Source organism: Lucilia cuprina, chromosome 4 (assembly GCF_022045245.1).
Source record: "Lucilia cuprina isolate Lc7/37 chromosome 4, ASM2204524v1, whole genome shotgun sequence".
Classification (NCBI taxonomy): domain Eukaryota; kingdom Metazoa; phylum Arthropoda; class Insecta; order Diptera; family Calliphoridae; genus Lucilia; species Lucilia cuprina.
The window spans coordinates 8,042,339-8,060,055 of record NC_060952.1 but is presented as its reverse complement, the minus strand read 5'-3'; the positions used below and the strand labels follow the sequence as shown (position 1 = coordinate 8,060,055).

At 26.2% G+C, this 17,717-nt stretch overlaps 1 protein-coding gene across 15 annotated transcripts in view; it reads right to left on the bottom strand.

Annotated features, from left to right (window-relative positions):
- LOC111676459 (elongation of very long chain fatty acids protein AAEL008004) overlaps positions 1–17,717 on the bottom strand; it is an 84,188-nt gene that overhangs the window by 30,263 nt on the left and 36,208 nt on the right. For 2 of the 15 annotated variants that reach the window (XM_046950674.1, XM_046950688.1), the window contains exons 1-2: positions 10,496–11,312; positions 9,999–10,224 (exon numbers count right to left, since the gene is read on the bottom strand). The exons of 2 other annotated variants lie outside the window; for them this stretch is intronic. The gene's annotated coding sequence lies outside the window, so the exon portion shown is untranslated. Of the gene's footprint in view, positions 1–3,370; positions 3,388–9,998; positions 10,225–10,495; positions 11,314–17,717 lie in introns of those variants that run through there. 11 more of the 15 variants (XM_046950687.1, XM_046950675.1, XM_046950676.1 and 8 more) reach the window with 11 other exon arrangements.

The window sequence follows — 17,717 nt, the reverse complement described above, 5'->3', positions numbered from 1 at the left end:
TAGACTATAGACTAGACTATAGACTAGACTATAGACTAGACTATAGACTAGACTATAGACTAGACTATAGACTAGACATAGACTAGACTATAGACTAGACTATAGACTAGACATAGACTAGACTATAGACTAGACTATAGACTAGACATAGACTAGACTATAGACTAGACTAGACTATAGACTAGACTATAGACTAGACTGTAGACTAGACTTTAGACTAGACTTTAGACTAGACTTTAGACTAGACTTTAGACTAGACTTTAGACTAGACTATGGACTAGATTAAATACTGGACTTTGGACTAATTACCAAAAGTTCATATATTAAAAAAGTACCAAATTTGTTACAGTATTGAATTTTCCATGCCTGCTTTATGCATCAAATAAATTATTAAAATATTTATTAAAACTTTTTTGATACTTTGACCGGTAAAACACCCGCAACAATATTGGCATATTTTCGTAATTAAACAAAATAACTTTGTGTTAGTTACCTTCAAAATATTTCTAATTAATTGGCAGTTATTTTGCCGCCTTAAATTTACCACAAGCTCCCCCCCCCCCACAAAAAAAAAACACACACACACAGTTCACCTGACACAAACACAGTTAATAAGGTTGGTTCTAATATTTTTTTATTTTTTTATTCTTCATTTAATTATTCTGTCTGTGTTGTTGTTATTTTATTATCAAATTTTTGTTTAGACTTTAGATACATAATTATGTTTTGTGTATATGTGTTTTAATAAACACAATTAACAAATAAACACATAGCCACACAACAGCAAACATCCGTTTCTGTCTTTGGAATAAATAAATCTGTTAAATAATTTGTATAAGTTTAGATTGTTTAAAATCGTTATTCCTACTTAAGTATGTGTATTAGACTTCAACTAAACTATTTACATTTAAACAAAATATTTTCATTTTTACAGCCAAAACTTTTTGTCAAAATTAACTACAAAATCTTATATTAACCTCTTAACTGCAGAATTTAGAAACAAATAATTATTCATGATCTTACTCCTTTTTAAACAGATTTAATAAAACTTTCAAAAAGTATTTGAATAAGAAGTGCATTTTTACAGTTTACAAAATCTTAAGATCAATGTTTTTTTACCATAGAATTTTGTTGCTGTCTAATGTATCCACCACACCCACTATATTATGATTAGACTGACATAAAGCTATGTAATTGTAGTTAATATTGTAGTTTTTTTCTTATTTGAGTTGTTGTTTTATAAACAAGTGTAAATAATTAATAGTTTTTTATTTTTTTATAAGATACACATATTCACACATACATGTGACACCTGACAGTTCGTAGAACTGATTTATCCTTCATAATTCCTAAAATCCACTACTAAAATATATTTGATTAAAGTTTTTGAATATGTGGCATCTTCCAGATATATAATAAGTGACATGATGAAAATATTCCAAGAACAAATAAATAAGCAGATTATCAATAGAATACAATACAATTTGTATATCTTTAAAACGTTAGCAATTTACACATTTTAAACTGCAGGGTTTCGGGCATGTTCTTCCTATTCATTTGTATGCGTGTTGAACTAAATGTTTATTTAAAAAAAAAACTGTAGGCAGTACTTGTTATTGACCTTTTGAGTAGTGTTCACGCATTCTTAGTTTTTTTTTTTTTTTTTGTACATTTCCCCTATTAATATTGTACATTTTCAAAACATTTGCTCACAGAATTTTATTATAAATAATTCATTTCCATTATATATTTTTCCAATTAAATATAATTTGGGTTTATAAAGGAGTTTAATGCAAGTGTTTCTAAAAAACTATATTTTTTTGGTAAAATCTTAATAACAATATTTGATTTAAAGAAATTTAAAATTTTTAAAGAAAACTTTGTTAGAAAATTTTTATGATAGAAAAGTTTGTTTATGTGGGAATAACTTCATGTTTAATATGGTTCAAAATTTGACTTTAGTTTCTATTAATAACAATTAAACGTTTCTTTTTTGTAAAAAAAAACTCAATTGCTCACAACTTTAGCAAAACAATTTTGCGTGGATGTTTATGAGTGTAAAAAGAATACCCACAAAACGTCATGTGATTTAAAATGAACTGTACATATAATGTGGATGTTTTATTTAATATATTTTCCTACAATTAAATGAAAATTCACACGTGCTTATTTTCTTCTTTTTTTATGCATAATAATAATAAAATGTAAACAAAACAACATGTACTGTGTATGCAAAATAAACAAAATCTAAAAACATGACTTTAGAACTTTAACCTATGGATTTAAATATGACGTGTAAAAATAAGTAAACAACAAATCCCCCTAAAAAATGTATGTATATATGTATATGTATTACAATTTTGTTAGTCTTTTTTTTTAAAATATGACAAGACGATTAGCAGTATTATTTACCTTAAATAAAAACAGCAACAAAATTATATATTGTTAAGTTGTTATATCAGTGACCTGATTCTAGAGATAGAACGAAAAGGAAAAACAAACAAAATTAATACAAAAAAAAAATTGAAATAATTTTGACATGACACAAGTCTTATCAATATTTATTATTTATTTACACTCTACTTTAAGTAAGTAAAAATTTTAGGAAAATTTTACGAAAGTTTGTTAAACAAAAGAAATTTATTAGATAAATGTATGTACATACATATGTATGTAAGTACATAAATAAACAAGAGACATAGTCCACATAGTAGTCAAGAGACAGGTCTGTAGACTGGTCTATGGTCTAGTGTATGGTCTAGTCTATAGTCTAGTCTATAGTGTAGTCTATAGTCTAGTCTATAGTGTAGTCTATAGTGTAGTCTAGTCTATAGTGTAGTCTATAGTCTAGTCTATAGTCTAGTCTATAACCTAGTCTATAGTATAGTCTATAGTCTAGTCTATAGTATAGTCTATAGTCTAGTCTATAGTCTAGTCTATAGTCTAGTCTATAGTCTAGTCTATAGTCTAGTCTATAGTCTAGTCTATAGTCTAGTCTATAGTCTAGTCTATAGTCTAGTCTATAGTCTAGTCTATACTATAACATGTTCTATTACATTCATTTATTTCAGTTTTCCATGCCTGATATAAAGTATCGTTGTTGTATGTGTGGAGGAATTTTTGTTACAAAATATACATGTAAAGGAAGCATGTCTGTTTTTTAGAGGGCGGATTTTTTATATGTAAGTGGTTAAAGGAATATATTGTTGGAAACTGGTTGGCCCAAAAAGGAAGGTGAAGATGTTTCCACCGAAAATAAAAACTAAGCTCTTTCTAGAATTTCTCTCTCTCTCTCTCTCTTTATTTGCCACAAACACTTCTATTGATAATATTTATTTTAAAGTACAGACTAACATATATTTAATCAAACCTTGTCTTAGAGATTTTACTGTATCCGGGTTTTTGTTAAAATTATGAAAACATCTGAATGTTAGTTACCTGTAAAGAAAGAAATAATTCATTATTATAACAATAGTGCAAAATCTTAGAGATATAAGTAAATCAATAATTGTTATCAACGTCAAAATTTTCTCTTAAAATCGGTTCAGATAAAAAGTTATTCTGGAACTTGCATATACTTAAGAGGTCCTTTAAAATTACTTCCATGAAAACCCCGTGAAATATTATAATAAATTTTGAATCCGTATTATTAGAAAATTTTACCCTAAGGACATGTAAAGTTTCATTGAAAGTAGTTTGTAATTAAAAAATACATCCCATTATCTTTTTATCAATTTCAATTACATCCGTATAAATGAATCAGATTTAACAAAGGTTTTTCACCTGTAATTAACACAAAACGAGAAAAAATTTCCTCTATTATAATGACTGTACGAATGAATGTGTTTGACTGTTTGAATCATTTATTATAAACTGAATGACGTAATAGAGATTCAAAGTCATCAAACTTCTGCATCTTTTATAACATCATCATTATTAGTATTAAAAATCCCCTTACACCCTCCCCGACACTACTCCGGAGTTTTCAACAAAATCAGGCATTACAAGTCTACGGCAGCTGTCTGCAACGGCTATGACGAATTAAGCAAACAAACAAAAAATAGTATTTAACAGAAAACAAATAGTAATTGCGTACATTGTTTCTTGAAAACTACGTTCACACTTAAAAAATATTTTTTATGATTTTTTCTTGTTTTCTTCAGTTGTTTCACACAAATATTTGTATTCTCAGTTGTAAGTTTGAAGATTTAAGTTGCAGATAATAATGAACATGCCTCTGGTTTCTGCTTTACGTAATAACTATATATCTTTTTTTATTATTGCTATTATTATAGTAGTTTTCATTTATTTTTTTGTAAATATTTAATAAATGGCACGCGTTTGTTGGTTTTATTGTTTAAACCTTAAAAATAAAGTAGAAAAAAAACTGGCACCACAGTCATATTTTTTTAATATCTTTTATTATTAATAATAATTAAATATTTCAAATTACATTGTGTGGTCGTCTTGGTAGTTTATTCAGTTTAACGTCATTATAGTATTGGGTGGTTAAAAGGAAAACACAATGATTACTACCAGCGGTACTAATTAAATTACAAATTTCTTTGAAATTACAGATAATAAATAAAGTTTTTATTAAATGAGAAATAAAAACAAGTGAATTTTAAAGAAATTAATTTTTTATTTAAAACAACAAACTATAGTCGACTCCTGACGTTAAAGGGATCTGGTTAATTTCGGAACTATTTGGCACAGTATTTGAATAACAGAACTTATTTTTCTATTCTATTCTTAGCCTTTAATATAGCGAATAAGCTATAGACAAGACTTCAAGTCTATAGTCTAGTCTATAGTCTAGTCTATAGTCTAGTCTATAGTCTAGTCTATAGTCTAGTCTATAGTCTAGTCTATAGTCTAGTCTATAGTCTAGTCTATAGTCTAGTCTATAGTCTAGTCTATAGTCTAGTCTATAGTCTAGTCTATAGTCTAGTCTATAGTCTAGTTTATAGTCTAGTCTATAGTCTAGTCCATTGTCTAGTCTATAATATAGTCTTCCGTAATTTGTAAATTTGTTTCAAAAACTAATATTTATTTTAACAATTAATTAATTGACGGAAACTTTTCCAAGTTTTACACAAAAAAAAATCACGGAAAGTTTTTTCAAATATTCTAAACTTTGCTCTTAAGTTTAGTAGGAAATCTAACGACATCATTATAATATCTCCTATAATTTATGCATTTCAAAAAAATAAATTATAAATTGTTACTGATGATTTTCTAATGAATTAAATTGCTTTATTATAAAAAATATTTTAATTATTTATTACATGTGTTAACACCGTTTTTTCAATTATTCATGGAACGTTTAGTCTATTTAATGTGGCGTTTTTGTGATTGTTGTGATTTTGTTTGTTTTTTATTATTTTATCTTAAACGTGCAATTAGTATTACAAAATCGATTGTATTACTATTGGAGTGGGTTAAGCATGTGGAATTTTATTTTTGTTTATTTTACATTTGTGTTTTGTGTTTTCAGTTGCATTATGAGAGAGGAAATTTAGTTTTATTTATAATTTTGATATATGGCTATTTAATAGTTCAGAGGTTTTTTAGTTTTGCTTCTTTGTGGCTAATGCAATTTTAAAACTAATTTCAGATAATTTTTTTTTAGATGAGAAAGTTTTAATGATCAAACTTTGGCAAAGTATTTGTATATATAATTAATAAATTATAATACTTTTTTAATGTTTTTATTTAGATTTTTTTATTAAATTTAATATTAGTTGCACACGTGTGTTAAAATGTTGTGTTTGCTAGAATAAAAACGTGCTTTTACTAAAATTTTAAAATATTTATTATGACCACTTTATGTATATTAAGAGTTTATTATACATAAACTTTTATTAAAGGTTTATACAACAAATTTTTCATACAACATCTAATTTATAAACCTTTTATTATTAAATCATTATTTAAATAAGCTATGACTGGCTCAACTAATACATTGTCGATTTTTTAAGAACTGATAACGGCAAAGAGCATTCTTATGAGTTCTCTAACAATCATGTGTTCATACTTAGCTCTTTCATTAATAAACAAAATCAACAGTGAGCTAATTCTTAACTCTCATCCAATGTTTTCTCTAACCCAAGATCCGTCAGAGGATGATGAGTATTATAACTAAACTAGAATCAGTTTCTCTATTGAAAATATTAAATATCTTTATGAAATTTGCATGAAAACAAATCAAATAATTTGAATTTTATAAACATTATGAATGACATTAAATTCCCATAAAAACTTCATAAAATTAAATAAATAAAATTTGCTCATACTTAACCAGAAAAAATACCAATAAAACCCAAAATTTCAAATTAAAAAAAATCTTTTACTGTTGCTATAGAAAGAAAAAAATTTAACCAAATATTTACTGAATAACTTTTGTTGATTCAATATTTATGGTTTTGCTTTAATATGAAATTTGATTTCAACCAACAGCCAGCAGTCTCAGTCAGTCAGTCGGTCACGTTTTATTTTACAAAATTTTTATTTTATTTTTTTTATACATATATTTTTTTTTGTTTTCATTATCGTTGCTGAGAACAAAATGTGTAAAAGAAAATAAAAAAAAAAAACGTTCAACACTTCATATAAATATGCAAAAAATTTATAAAACCTCCAACAGAATTAAATATTTTTATAAAAGAAATCAACTTATCAAGTGAGGTTAAGTTGAAGTTTTCAATACCCTTCACAGTTTAACACTAGAATAACCGTCATTGAGTAATCTTAATTTTATTTACACCACTTTTTCTCTCACACACTCTCTCTTTTTTTTAAACAAAATTTTAATTTATAATTAATGATGATTAAAAATGCAAAATATTTGTATTTTTTTCATTATAAGTTTTTTTTTGGTAATATTTCTTAATGTTAATTAAACTCCTAATAAAGAAAAGCCACCAAATTTTTGACAGTAATTTATTCAAAGCATTAATAATTGACTACATTAACTAATTCATATTAACAAAAAAAAAAAAAAAAAAAAAAATAACAAATATTTTTATGTAACTGTGATTATTTTAATATTAAATTTTTTGTGTATTTATTTTGCTGGTAAAGTCTTTGCTAAAATTTTATTAATGAAAGTGAAAAAGTGAAAACTATTTTTATAGTTTAAACTTAAATTAATGACAATTTTTTGAAAATTTATTTCAAATTAGTGCTGCTCTCTTTTGCTACAGGTTTTGTTATTCAATAAATATTTCATTAACATTGGTTATTGATTTTCTACCAAACTCTTTTATACTCGTTTCAAACTACATACATATGTAAAAGTTACACGTGATTTTACAAAAACCCTTTATATAACTTTTAATTTTGTTTGTTAATTCTTTGAATTTATCAGTTATATTTTTAAGAAATTTTTTTTGTCAAATTATCTTTTAGTTAATTTTAAACATTATTTTATTGTTGATCAATACTTTCTATTTGATTTAATATCAACAAATTTTTTTATTCAAAGATTTATATGATAACGGTACACATTTTTTTTATCGATTTGAATTGTAAGTTAGTTTAATTTTAATCACTTAGATATAAATTCTTTACATGTTACACACACACCAAACACATACATATTTACTTCAATTTAAAGAAATTTAATTTAAAAAACTTATCACGATCACAAAATTTTTATTCAGAGAATAAATTTTGAAAGACCTTATTTCGAAGTGCACTTTGAAAAATGATTGTTATTATTAAAAAGCAAAAAAAATTAAATATTTTATAACTATAGCTCAAGGTGCTCTGAATTTTAACAAAATTAAAGAAATTCTAGTTAAAATTTTCATGGCATGACCCATTTTTCAAATTAGAATCCAGAGTTTAATTAAAAGTTGCTTAGAATTATCAACTGTTTCATTAAAAATTTGTTCAGAGTTCAATAAACACATAGTAAAAAGTTGCTCAGAGTCTGATAAACTTTTCTAGTAAAAAGTTGCTCGGAGTTTGATCAACTTTTCTAGTAAAAAGTTGCTCAGAGTCTGATAAACTTTTCTAGTAAAAAGTTGCTCGGAGTTTGATCAACTTTTCGAGTAAAAAGTTGCTCAGAGTCTTATCAATTTTTCTAATAAAAAGTTGCTCAGAGTCTGATCAATTTTTCTAATAAAAAGTTGCTCAGAGTCTGATCAATTTTTCTAATAAAAAGTTGCTCAGAGTCTGATCAACTTTTCTAGTTAAAAGTTGCTCAGAGTCTGATCAACTTTTCTACTTAAATGTTGCTCAGAGTCTGATCAACTTTTCTAGTAAAAAGTTGCTCAGAGTCTGATCAACTTTTCTAGTAAAAAGTTGCTCAGAGTCTGATCAACTTTTCTAGTAAAAAGTTGCTCAGAGTCTGATCAACTTTTCTAGTAAAAAGTTGCTCAGAGTCTGATCAACTTTTCTAGTAAAAAGTTGCTCAGAGTCTGATCAACTTTTCTAGTAAAAAGTTGCTCAGAGTCTGATCAACTTTTCTAGTAAAAAGTTGCTCAGAGTCTGATCAACTTTTCTAGTAAAAAGTTGCTCAGAGTCTGATCAACTTTTCTAGTAAAAAGTTGCTCAGAGTCTGATCAACTTTTCTAGTAAAAAGTTGCTCAGAGTCTGATCAACTTTTCTAGTAAAAAGTTGCTCAGAGTCTGATCAACTTTTCTAGTAAAAAGTTGCTCAGAGTCTGATCAACTTTTCTAGTAAAAGGTTGCTCAAAGTCTGATCAACATTTCTATTAAAAAATTCTCAAAGTCTGATAAATTTTTCTAGCTCAGAGTCAGATCAACTTTTGTAGTAAAAAGTTGATCAAAGTCTGATCAACGTTTCTAGAAAAAAGTTGCTTAGAGTCTGATCAACTTTTCTAGTAAAAAAAATGCTCAAAGTCTGATCAACTTTTCTAGTAAAAAGTTGCTCAGAGTCTGTGTAATCAGTATATCCTATAGAACGACAAAGTCTGATAAATATTTCTATTTTCTGAGCTTAATAAAAATTTCTAGAGAAAAGATTCCCAGAATTTCTAGTAAATAGTAGTCTAGAATAATACAATTATTAGCAAGTTCTTTAACGAATAGTGACTCAGATTCTGATAAAATGTTCTAGTAAAATATTTCTCGGAATCTTGGCCAAATTTCCACTAAAAAGTTGTTTATAGCTTTAACGACTTTTCTAATAGATAATAGTTTAGATTTCTTGTATAAAAAGTCTAAGTTTAATAAAGTTTCCAAAAAATAAAATTGCTCAGTGTCTGTTGATAAAACTGTGGAAAGAAGTTTTTCAGTATATTATGAAAATTTGTAGTAAAAAGTTGCTCTGATTTCGATAAATTTTTTTAGTAAAAAGTTGCTCCAATTCCAATCAACTTTTTATCCGATTTCTAGTAAGATTTAACCCAGAGTCTTAACAAATTTTCTGATTAAAAGTTGTTTTATCAACATTTTCAGTATAAAGTTGTTCAGAGTCTGAACAAAATTGCCAATAAAAACTTGCTTATAGATTGATCAACTTTTCGAATAAAAAGTTGCTTATAGACTAATCAACTTTCCACGGAAAAGGAAATTCAGAGTCTAATCTTAAATTCTAGTTTCATTTTTGTTCAAATTTTGTTGAAAAACTGTTTGCTTAAAAACTGCTTCCAAAATTGCTCTATAGGCCGCAATGTTTTCTTAAATTTTACTGAAATTCTCTAATTAAATACCATTTGTTTTACACTTTATTATTATTTTATTTATATTTTTATTTTATTTAAAAACATTGCGGCCATTTATTTTAGCACATTTCTTTAGTCATCATATTATTTATATAGTTGTTATTATTAAATTAATTTAATAAATTGTTTTTTTATTTTCAACTACAATTGAGAGGTTGTTTTGTTGGTGTTTTTTTTTAAAAATTTTGTTTTTCATTTGCTGAGTTTGCAAGTTAAACATAATTGTGGTGAGCTTTAATGGTCAGGGTTACACTTATTTTAAAATATTTTATATATTGAGAAAAATTTTCTAAGAAATATTTACCTTTTCTTGTGTTGTTGTAAATATAAATCCTAGTTTTTAAAAAAACAGTTTTTTTTTCTATAGGAAATTTGTACTTTTATGTCTTTTTTTCCAAACTTTTGCCGCTACTATTTGAGACAGAAATTTTGTAAAATTTTAGACTTTATAATATTTCTAACATTTTTATTAGTCTTTCTTTTTTTGTTTTATTAAGCACAGCTTCAACTTTTGGCTTTAATGGATTTATCTATGTTTTAAATTTCCCACACAAATTTTAATAATTTTTATTATTTTTTGAAATTTTTTTTCGAAATTTTTTCTTTAAAAAGAAATTTATTATTTTTTTATAACATATTTTTCCAAATATGGCTTTAATAAACACTTATTACAACACTTTATTTATTTTTTGCTTTTGGAAACTTTATTCGATTTTTTTCAAATTTAATAGAAAAAAATTTTAAAGTAAAAAAATTTCACAAAATAATTTATTCAATAAAATCAAATCAAAACGAACGTACGTACGAAACGGAACCAGCGATTTGTTTATTTTTATATAAATATTTTTAAAATCTTTTTTCAAGCGTGTTCAGTTTCACAACACAACAATGAATGTCAACGTTAGGCGTACGACTAAACATTAGCTAGTTAAGCGGGCTAGCTAAGCTACTAAATCGCACGTTAGTTAAACGATCGTTAACGTTGACAACGTTGACGTTTGTATATGTGTACGTTGTCGTCGACGTCGTTACAACAATCTTTGATAAGATTGAGAATAACGTTGATGATGTTGTTGAAATTGTATTAAAAAATAAAAATAAAACAATTGACAAGATACGCACTGTCAGTCGCATACATAGATCGTTAGATACAAACACTTGTAAGGCGGGAAGTTGTCAACAAAACTGAACTTTAAACTATTCTTATTGTTAAACTACTACTACTGTATGTATGTAACTTTGTGCAATAATTAAAATTTTTGACTATGTTGGACTATGTCATTAATAGTTGCAGCAGCAATAGTAATGACGTTTACGTAGCAGCGTATAACAACTACAACTTACACTGCTAATAGTGCTAGTTTAGATATAAATTTTTGTGTATTTTTTTTTTTTTTTTTTTGCTTTCTTGTTGTTGATAATGATCGTTTGTGTTTATGACTACCGTCTGTTCACTGACGTTTGTTGCATTTATTGGACTCGGTTGTTGTTTTTTTTTTATTATTTATCCGCAGATTAATTTTATTTTTTTGTTGTTGTGTTGATATTTAAGTATTTTATTTTTTTTTGTATACAAAACCGGCCTTTTCTGATCAAAGCTTTGAGACTGAATGACTGATCGTACTCACTTGACAATTGTAGTTATTTGAGAATTGTGTTCTTTTTGCGCTTTTTTTTTGTTGTTCTTGTTGTTATTTTTTATTTATTATGGAATTGATTATTTTTTCTGTTTTATTTGCGCAAATTTTTTAATGAGGTGCAATATACAAAGAAATATCGGCATTTATTTTTCGTTGCACTGAGTTTCATAAGAATATAAAAATATAAAGTATTTAATAACTTAATCTCATGATGGGGGGGGGTTAAAAGTTCTCTTAAAAAGTCTATAATTATATTAATAGCTAATTAAACGGCAAAATTAGTTAATAAATAGATAAATGGTAAATTAAAGCTTTAATTATTTAAATATGAAATTAAAAGTCTAGACTTTTATTTGAACCTCGTCGCATAGAAAGTATTAGTTATTTATGACAAAAGTAGTAAACATTTTCACATATTCCCACGTAATCAATATTTCTAGACAAAAGTTGCGCAGAATCAATTCAACTTTTTTTTTTAATTTTTCTCACTCTTTTTTCTAGTTAAAAGTTGTTAAAAGTCTGATCAACATCTTTGAGAAAAAAGTTATTTAGAATATTATCAGCTTTCCATGATCACCTTTTCCGATAAAAAAAGATCGGGTCTGATATGTTCAAAGTTGCCCAGTTTATTGTTTTACTTCTCTACTAAAAAGTCTTATCGATCGTGTCTGATCGATTTTTCTAGTAGAAAGATCGTTATAACTAAATAAATTTTTCGTGAAAAAAAATATTTCAAATCTGGTTAACATTTCATGTAAAAACTGATTGCCCTGATTTTTTTACAATTCCATTCAAAAATTGTTTCAATCTTATCGATCAAATCCGATCTTTTATAGTAAAAAATTCTTCGAAATCTAATAAAATTTTCGTGAAAAAATTTACTAAGAATTTGATCAACATTTCGAGTAAAACCTTGCTGATTGTCTGATCAACTTTTTTCAACATACATTTATCAATTATTCGGCATGTCGATCAGAGTGTGATCAACTTTAAGAAGTTGATCACAATTTTTTAGGAAAGCAAACTGATCACAGAAATTGCTAAACTTTTTTTGGAAAAAGTAGCTCCGTGTTAAATTATTTTCTTTTTGAAAAGGTATGCTCAGAGACTGACTAGTAAAACAATTTATAGATGTTAGTTAACGTTTCTAAGATCAACGTACAGACTCTACTAAAAAAATGTGTACAGTTTTATCGATCGAACCTGGTCAACTTTTATATTAAAAAGTTCGTCAAAATTTAATAAAATTTAAAAAAAAAAATATTATGAATTTGTACAGTTTTATCGATCGAGCCTGGTCAATTTTTCTATTAACAAGTTCCTCAAAATTTAATAAAATTTTCGTGAAAAAAGTTATTACGAATTTGATCAACATTTCGATGATTTGACTTTCGTACTAAAAGCTATCCAGTTTCTTAAAAGTTTCTTAATGTTTGGTCAACAGTTTTTTTGAAAAAACTTGCTCCGAATTTCATTAATTTTTCTTGAAAAAGGAGCAACCTTTTTTAAGAAGAGTTAATAAAAGAAAGAAGTATGATAAATATATCTAGTAAAACAATTATTAGATATTCGTTCACTTCTCTAGAAAAAGATGCTAAGAGTCTAATTTACTTTTCTAGCAAAACGACTTAGTTAGTTAGTTTGAAAGGAGGATGTATACACATCAAATCCGAAGAAATACACCTAGGCCTCAATAGAGCCTGTTGTGCGCTCCTCAACCAGTGCCACGGGTGGGAATCGAACCCACCACATCCGGTCTACCAGACTAGAACACTAACCACTAACCTACCGGAGGCCACAGCAAAACGACTTACAGTCTTAAATACTTTTCTCGTAAAAATTGGCTCATAGTCTAATTCACACGTCCAGTAAAAAATTGCTCGATTTCTACTTAATTTCGTTCAATAAAAATTTGATCAGTTTTTAATCAGAGACGAATTTACAGAAAAACTTTTCCAGTAAAATATGGATCAGAGACCGATAATTTTTCTAGACCCTCTTCTATTAAAAAAAGTTTTTCATTGTATTATTAACATTTTCAGAAAAATTGGAAGACGTAACTAAAACAAGTTTTGGTTCCCAAATAAAAATTTACAAACATCAACGTCTGCGAACATTTTCTTTTCACACAAACTGTAGTTGAAATTTTGAAAACATGTTCATGTATTTTTCATTACAAAAGTTTTCCATAAATTCAATAAAAATTTTACAAACAGTAAATTATCTTTAAAAAATAAATTACAAATAACCGGTTTTTTATTTAAATAATTAACCGCAAAAAAAAAAACTAAAAATAAAAATTAAACAAAATAACAGGATTTTGATTTAGAAGTTAAAAGTTTTTAAAAAATATATAAAAACAGGAATTAATTTTAAGGAAAATTACAGCTTTGAATTACGTATAAGAATGTAGATGTAGATTTATTTGTATTTTAATAAAAATTTGCAATAAAACTACAAGTGGAAAATAATAATAAATGAATAATTATAAAAAAAACATTTCATAAATTTAATAGGAAGGAAATATTAAATAATATTAATACTAGTTGCATTACTAGTGGAATTTTTTCTTTAAATTATTTAACATAAAAGATCAATGGTTTAGAACGTTATACGTTAAGCAGTTATTAATTTAATGAATATTAATTAAATGAAATAAAATTTATAATGAAATTTTACACATTTAGTTTAAATGTTTTATAGTAAATGAATAATTAGTAAAAGAGAACTACTATTTATTAGTTAGTCATAAACGTTTTTGTTTTTGGTTAAAGACTAAAAGGAAATTTACTGTTAATGACAATTTTAAATTATTTCTTTTTTTTTTTCTTAGTAGTAAACTTTTTAACTAATATTTTTGTCGAAGGTGTAGAAAATCATATTATTTGCACAGATGATCAGACAAGCCAGTCATTTATATTCGTTATTTTAATCTAAACAACGAGTTAGTTATTTTAGTTAGTTTTTTTTTAGTATTCATTAGTCAAGTAGAAGATTGAGCTCTGAGCATGATATAACTAACGAAACCCCCTCATCTATCATCTACACTTGAGTACAAAATATATTTATAATAATAAATAAATATACGAATTTGTTAAAATAAAAAAAAAAACACTAAGTAACCATACATAAATCCACATGAATGTGCGGAACAACTTTCTAGCTTTTAGTAGACAAGTAGCTAGATGTATATACGTACATATATCTACTGCTATTAAGTACTAAAAACTATAGTCTGTAGTGTGCAGATTTCATACATCCCCAACAATTTACTACAGCACCGTACATCATTAGTATCATGTGAATTAAAAAAAAATGTTTTAATAAAACTACAATAAAAACAGTAAAAAAAATCTACTAAAATTTATTCATGTGCAACTAAATCGAGAGATTTGCCTGTCTCGACTTAAGCCATTTCAGTGTCTGAGTATAAAAATTTTAAGCATCTTTATTTATTTATTTTATTACTCTTTTTTAGATTTCCGTTTCTTTCTTATGAATATTTTTTTATTTATTTATCAAGTCTTAGATAAAATCTTATTCCAATTTTTGCTTTAAATTCTTTTGTTAAAAATTTTGTAATTTATTTACAATAGATTTATATTTTATTCAAATTTGATTGTGGTCTATTTTCTTTTTGAATTTAAGCGGTTGTTGCCATTGTTATACTTTGATTTCTTATAATATTGCTAAAGATCACAGATTCTGATCAGCAACTCTTAATCACTTACAGTGACTCACACTTTTGTTGTTGATCTGTTTTCTCTAGTTAAACAACTTCAAATAACTTCAGTTAAAAGGTACAGATCTAGTGACTAGTAAAAATTTCTAAATGAGTCTGATCAACTTTTCAAGTAAAATGTTGCTCAGATTCTTATCAACTTTTCGAGTAAAATGTTGCTCAGATTCTGATCAACTTTTCGAGTAAAATGTTGCTTAGAGTCTGATCAACTTTTATAGTAAAAAGTTGTTAAGGATCTGATCAACTTTGCTGGTAAAAAGTTGCTCAAAGTCTAATTTGCATTTCTACTAAAAATTTCTCAGCTTTTGATCAATTTTTCTAGTTGAGTCTGATCAATTTTTTAAGTAAGAATTTGCTGAGACTGAAAAAAATTTGTACCAAGAAGTTGCTCAGAGCTTGATCAACTTTTGTAGTAAAAAGTTGATCAGGGTCTGATCAACTTTTGTTGAAAAAAGTTGCTCAGGGTCTGATCAACTTTTGTAGAAAAAAAATTTTCTTTTTAAGAAAAAAATTGTTCAGATTCTTATCAACATTTCTAATAAAAAGTTGCTCAGAATTCTGGTAAAAAGTTGTTCAGAATCTAACCATCTTTTTAAGTAAAAAATGTTTCAGATTCTTATCAAATTTTCTAAAAAGAATGTTGCTCAGAGTCTGATCCACTTTTTTAGTAAAAAGTTGTTGACATTTTGATCAACTTTTCAAGTTGTTCGGATTTTGATCAACTTTTCTAGTAAAAAGTAATACATATTTTGATCATCTTTTTAAGTAATGCTTAGTAAAAAGGAGCTCAAAGTCTGATCAACATTTTTAGTGAAAAGTTACTCTGTCTGATCAACTTTTCTGGTAAAAAGTTGCTCAAAGACCTATCAACTTTTTTATTTCAATGTTGCTCACAGTCTGATCAACTTTTCCGGTAAAAAGTTGTTCAAAGACCGATCAACTTTTTTATTTCAATGTTGCTCAGAGTCTTATCAACTTTTCTGGTAAAAAGTTGCTCATAACCAAATCAACTTTTCTAGTTTCAAGATCAACTTTTCTAGTTAAAATATGCTCAAAGTCTGATCAATTTTTCTAGTAAAAAGTTACTCAGAGTCTGATCAAAAATTTTACTAAGAAGAATGTGATCAAAAAATATTTTACTACAAGAATTTGTCAAACTTTTATAGACTATACGAATTTATCTGAAAATAAAAATCTAAACAATTTGAAATTTTTTACAATTTTAATTATAAAATTCCAATAAAAGTCAAATTGAAAAAAAAAAACTTTCTAATAATAGTTTAATTTTAACAACATTTACTCTTTGACCTTCTGTCCTTGTTTTATTTTTATCAAAAGAAGAAGTAAAATAAACACATTACAACATTTCAACAGCTTCCATTAACAAAATATTGCAACAATTTAATAAAAAAATTAAAATCAATAAAAGAAAAATTTTTTATTTTAGTTTTGCACTAATAATTTTAATGTTGTATTTAACAAAAACACCAAAAAAAAATCCCCATACAGTCGAAATATTTGTTTGAAATCAAGAAAATAACACAATAAACAATCTAATCGATTTTTGGCCAAGAAAGACATGAACAAAACACATTTAAAGATAACATGACACACATTAGAAAGATATTGACTTAATCTAATGAAGACAAAACAAGAAAATATGTGAAAAAAAACAAACAAACAACTAAAACTCATACAATAGGGTACGAGTGTAATAAAAGTTAAGCAATAAATCCAGTTGTTAAAAAAAGGAGTCTGTCTGTTGATTCACGAATATGAAAATATAGCGGAATTGAGGAAAAAAATTCAGCACAGAAAACGTTTCTTAACCATTTTTCTGTGTTACAGCAAAAACGTGGCCAACAAGAAGAAATCAAACATTAAATAGCAGCAATAACAAAAACAACATTTACACCAACTTACACATTTACTACACGAGCGATTCATCGTTTACACTAACCATAAGCTATAGTAAACAAAAGAGATAAAATAGTGAAATGGTAAGTAAGAACAGCAGAAAAGAATAATATTTTGACATTTATAAAACTGTCAAAAATTATTAAAAATTTTGTGGTTCGAAATTCCGTTAGAACACTGAGTAATAGCGAGTGCAAGGGAGACTTAGTGAGTGTATTTTTTTTTTAAAAAGAGAGTGAGAAAAGAAAGACTTTTTCAAATACAATTCGCTGAGCAGGAGAAATAATATAATGCGCGCGCTTTCTTAAACCGGGTTATAGTATACTCGTGCTCAATTTTTGCCAATACTCCTCATACCATATTTACAGTTGTGCTCATATTTGTAGCAATGACACATTTAATTTAAAAAAATAGGAACTAATTAGTATTCATGGTAGCACATACTTTATTAAATTTTGAAGGAATTTTTTAGATATGTAGAATATTGGGTACTTTACCCAGAATATGTGCATAGGGGTTTCTTAGAACATATCTTTTGGTTTTGTATTTCCGTAAAATTATTAAATACGGAAATTTGCAAACATAGTGATTCATACTTTTGTAGTTGCTCTGATTCAGAAGAACTTGATTAATTTCATTGGATCTTATAAACATCAACTACTCCATAGAAGTTGCACAGAGTGTGATCAACTTCTATAGTTAAAAGTTTATCAGAGTTCCGATA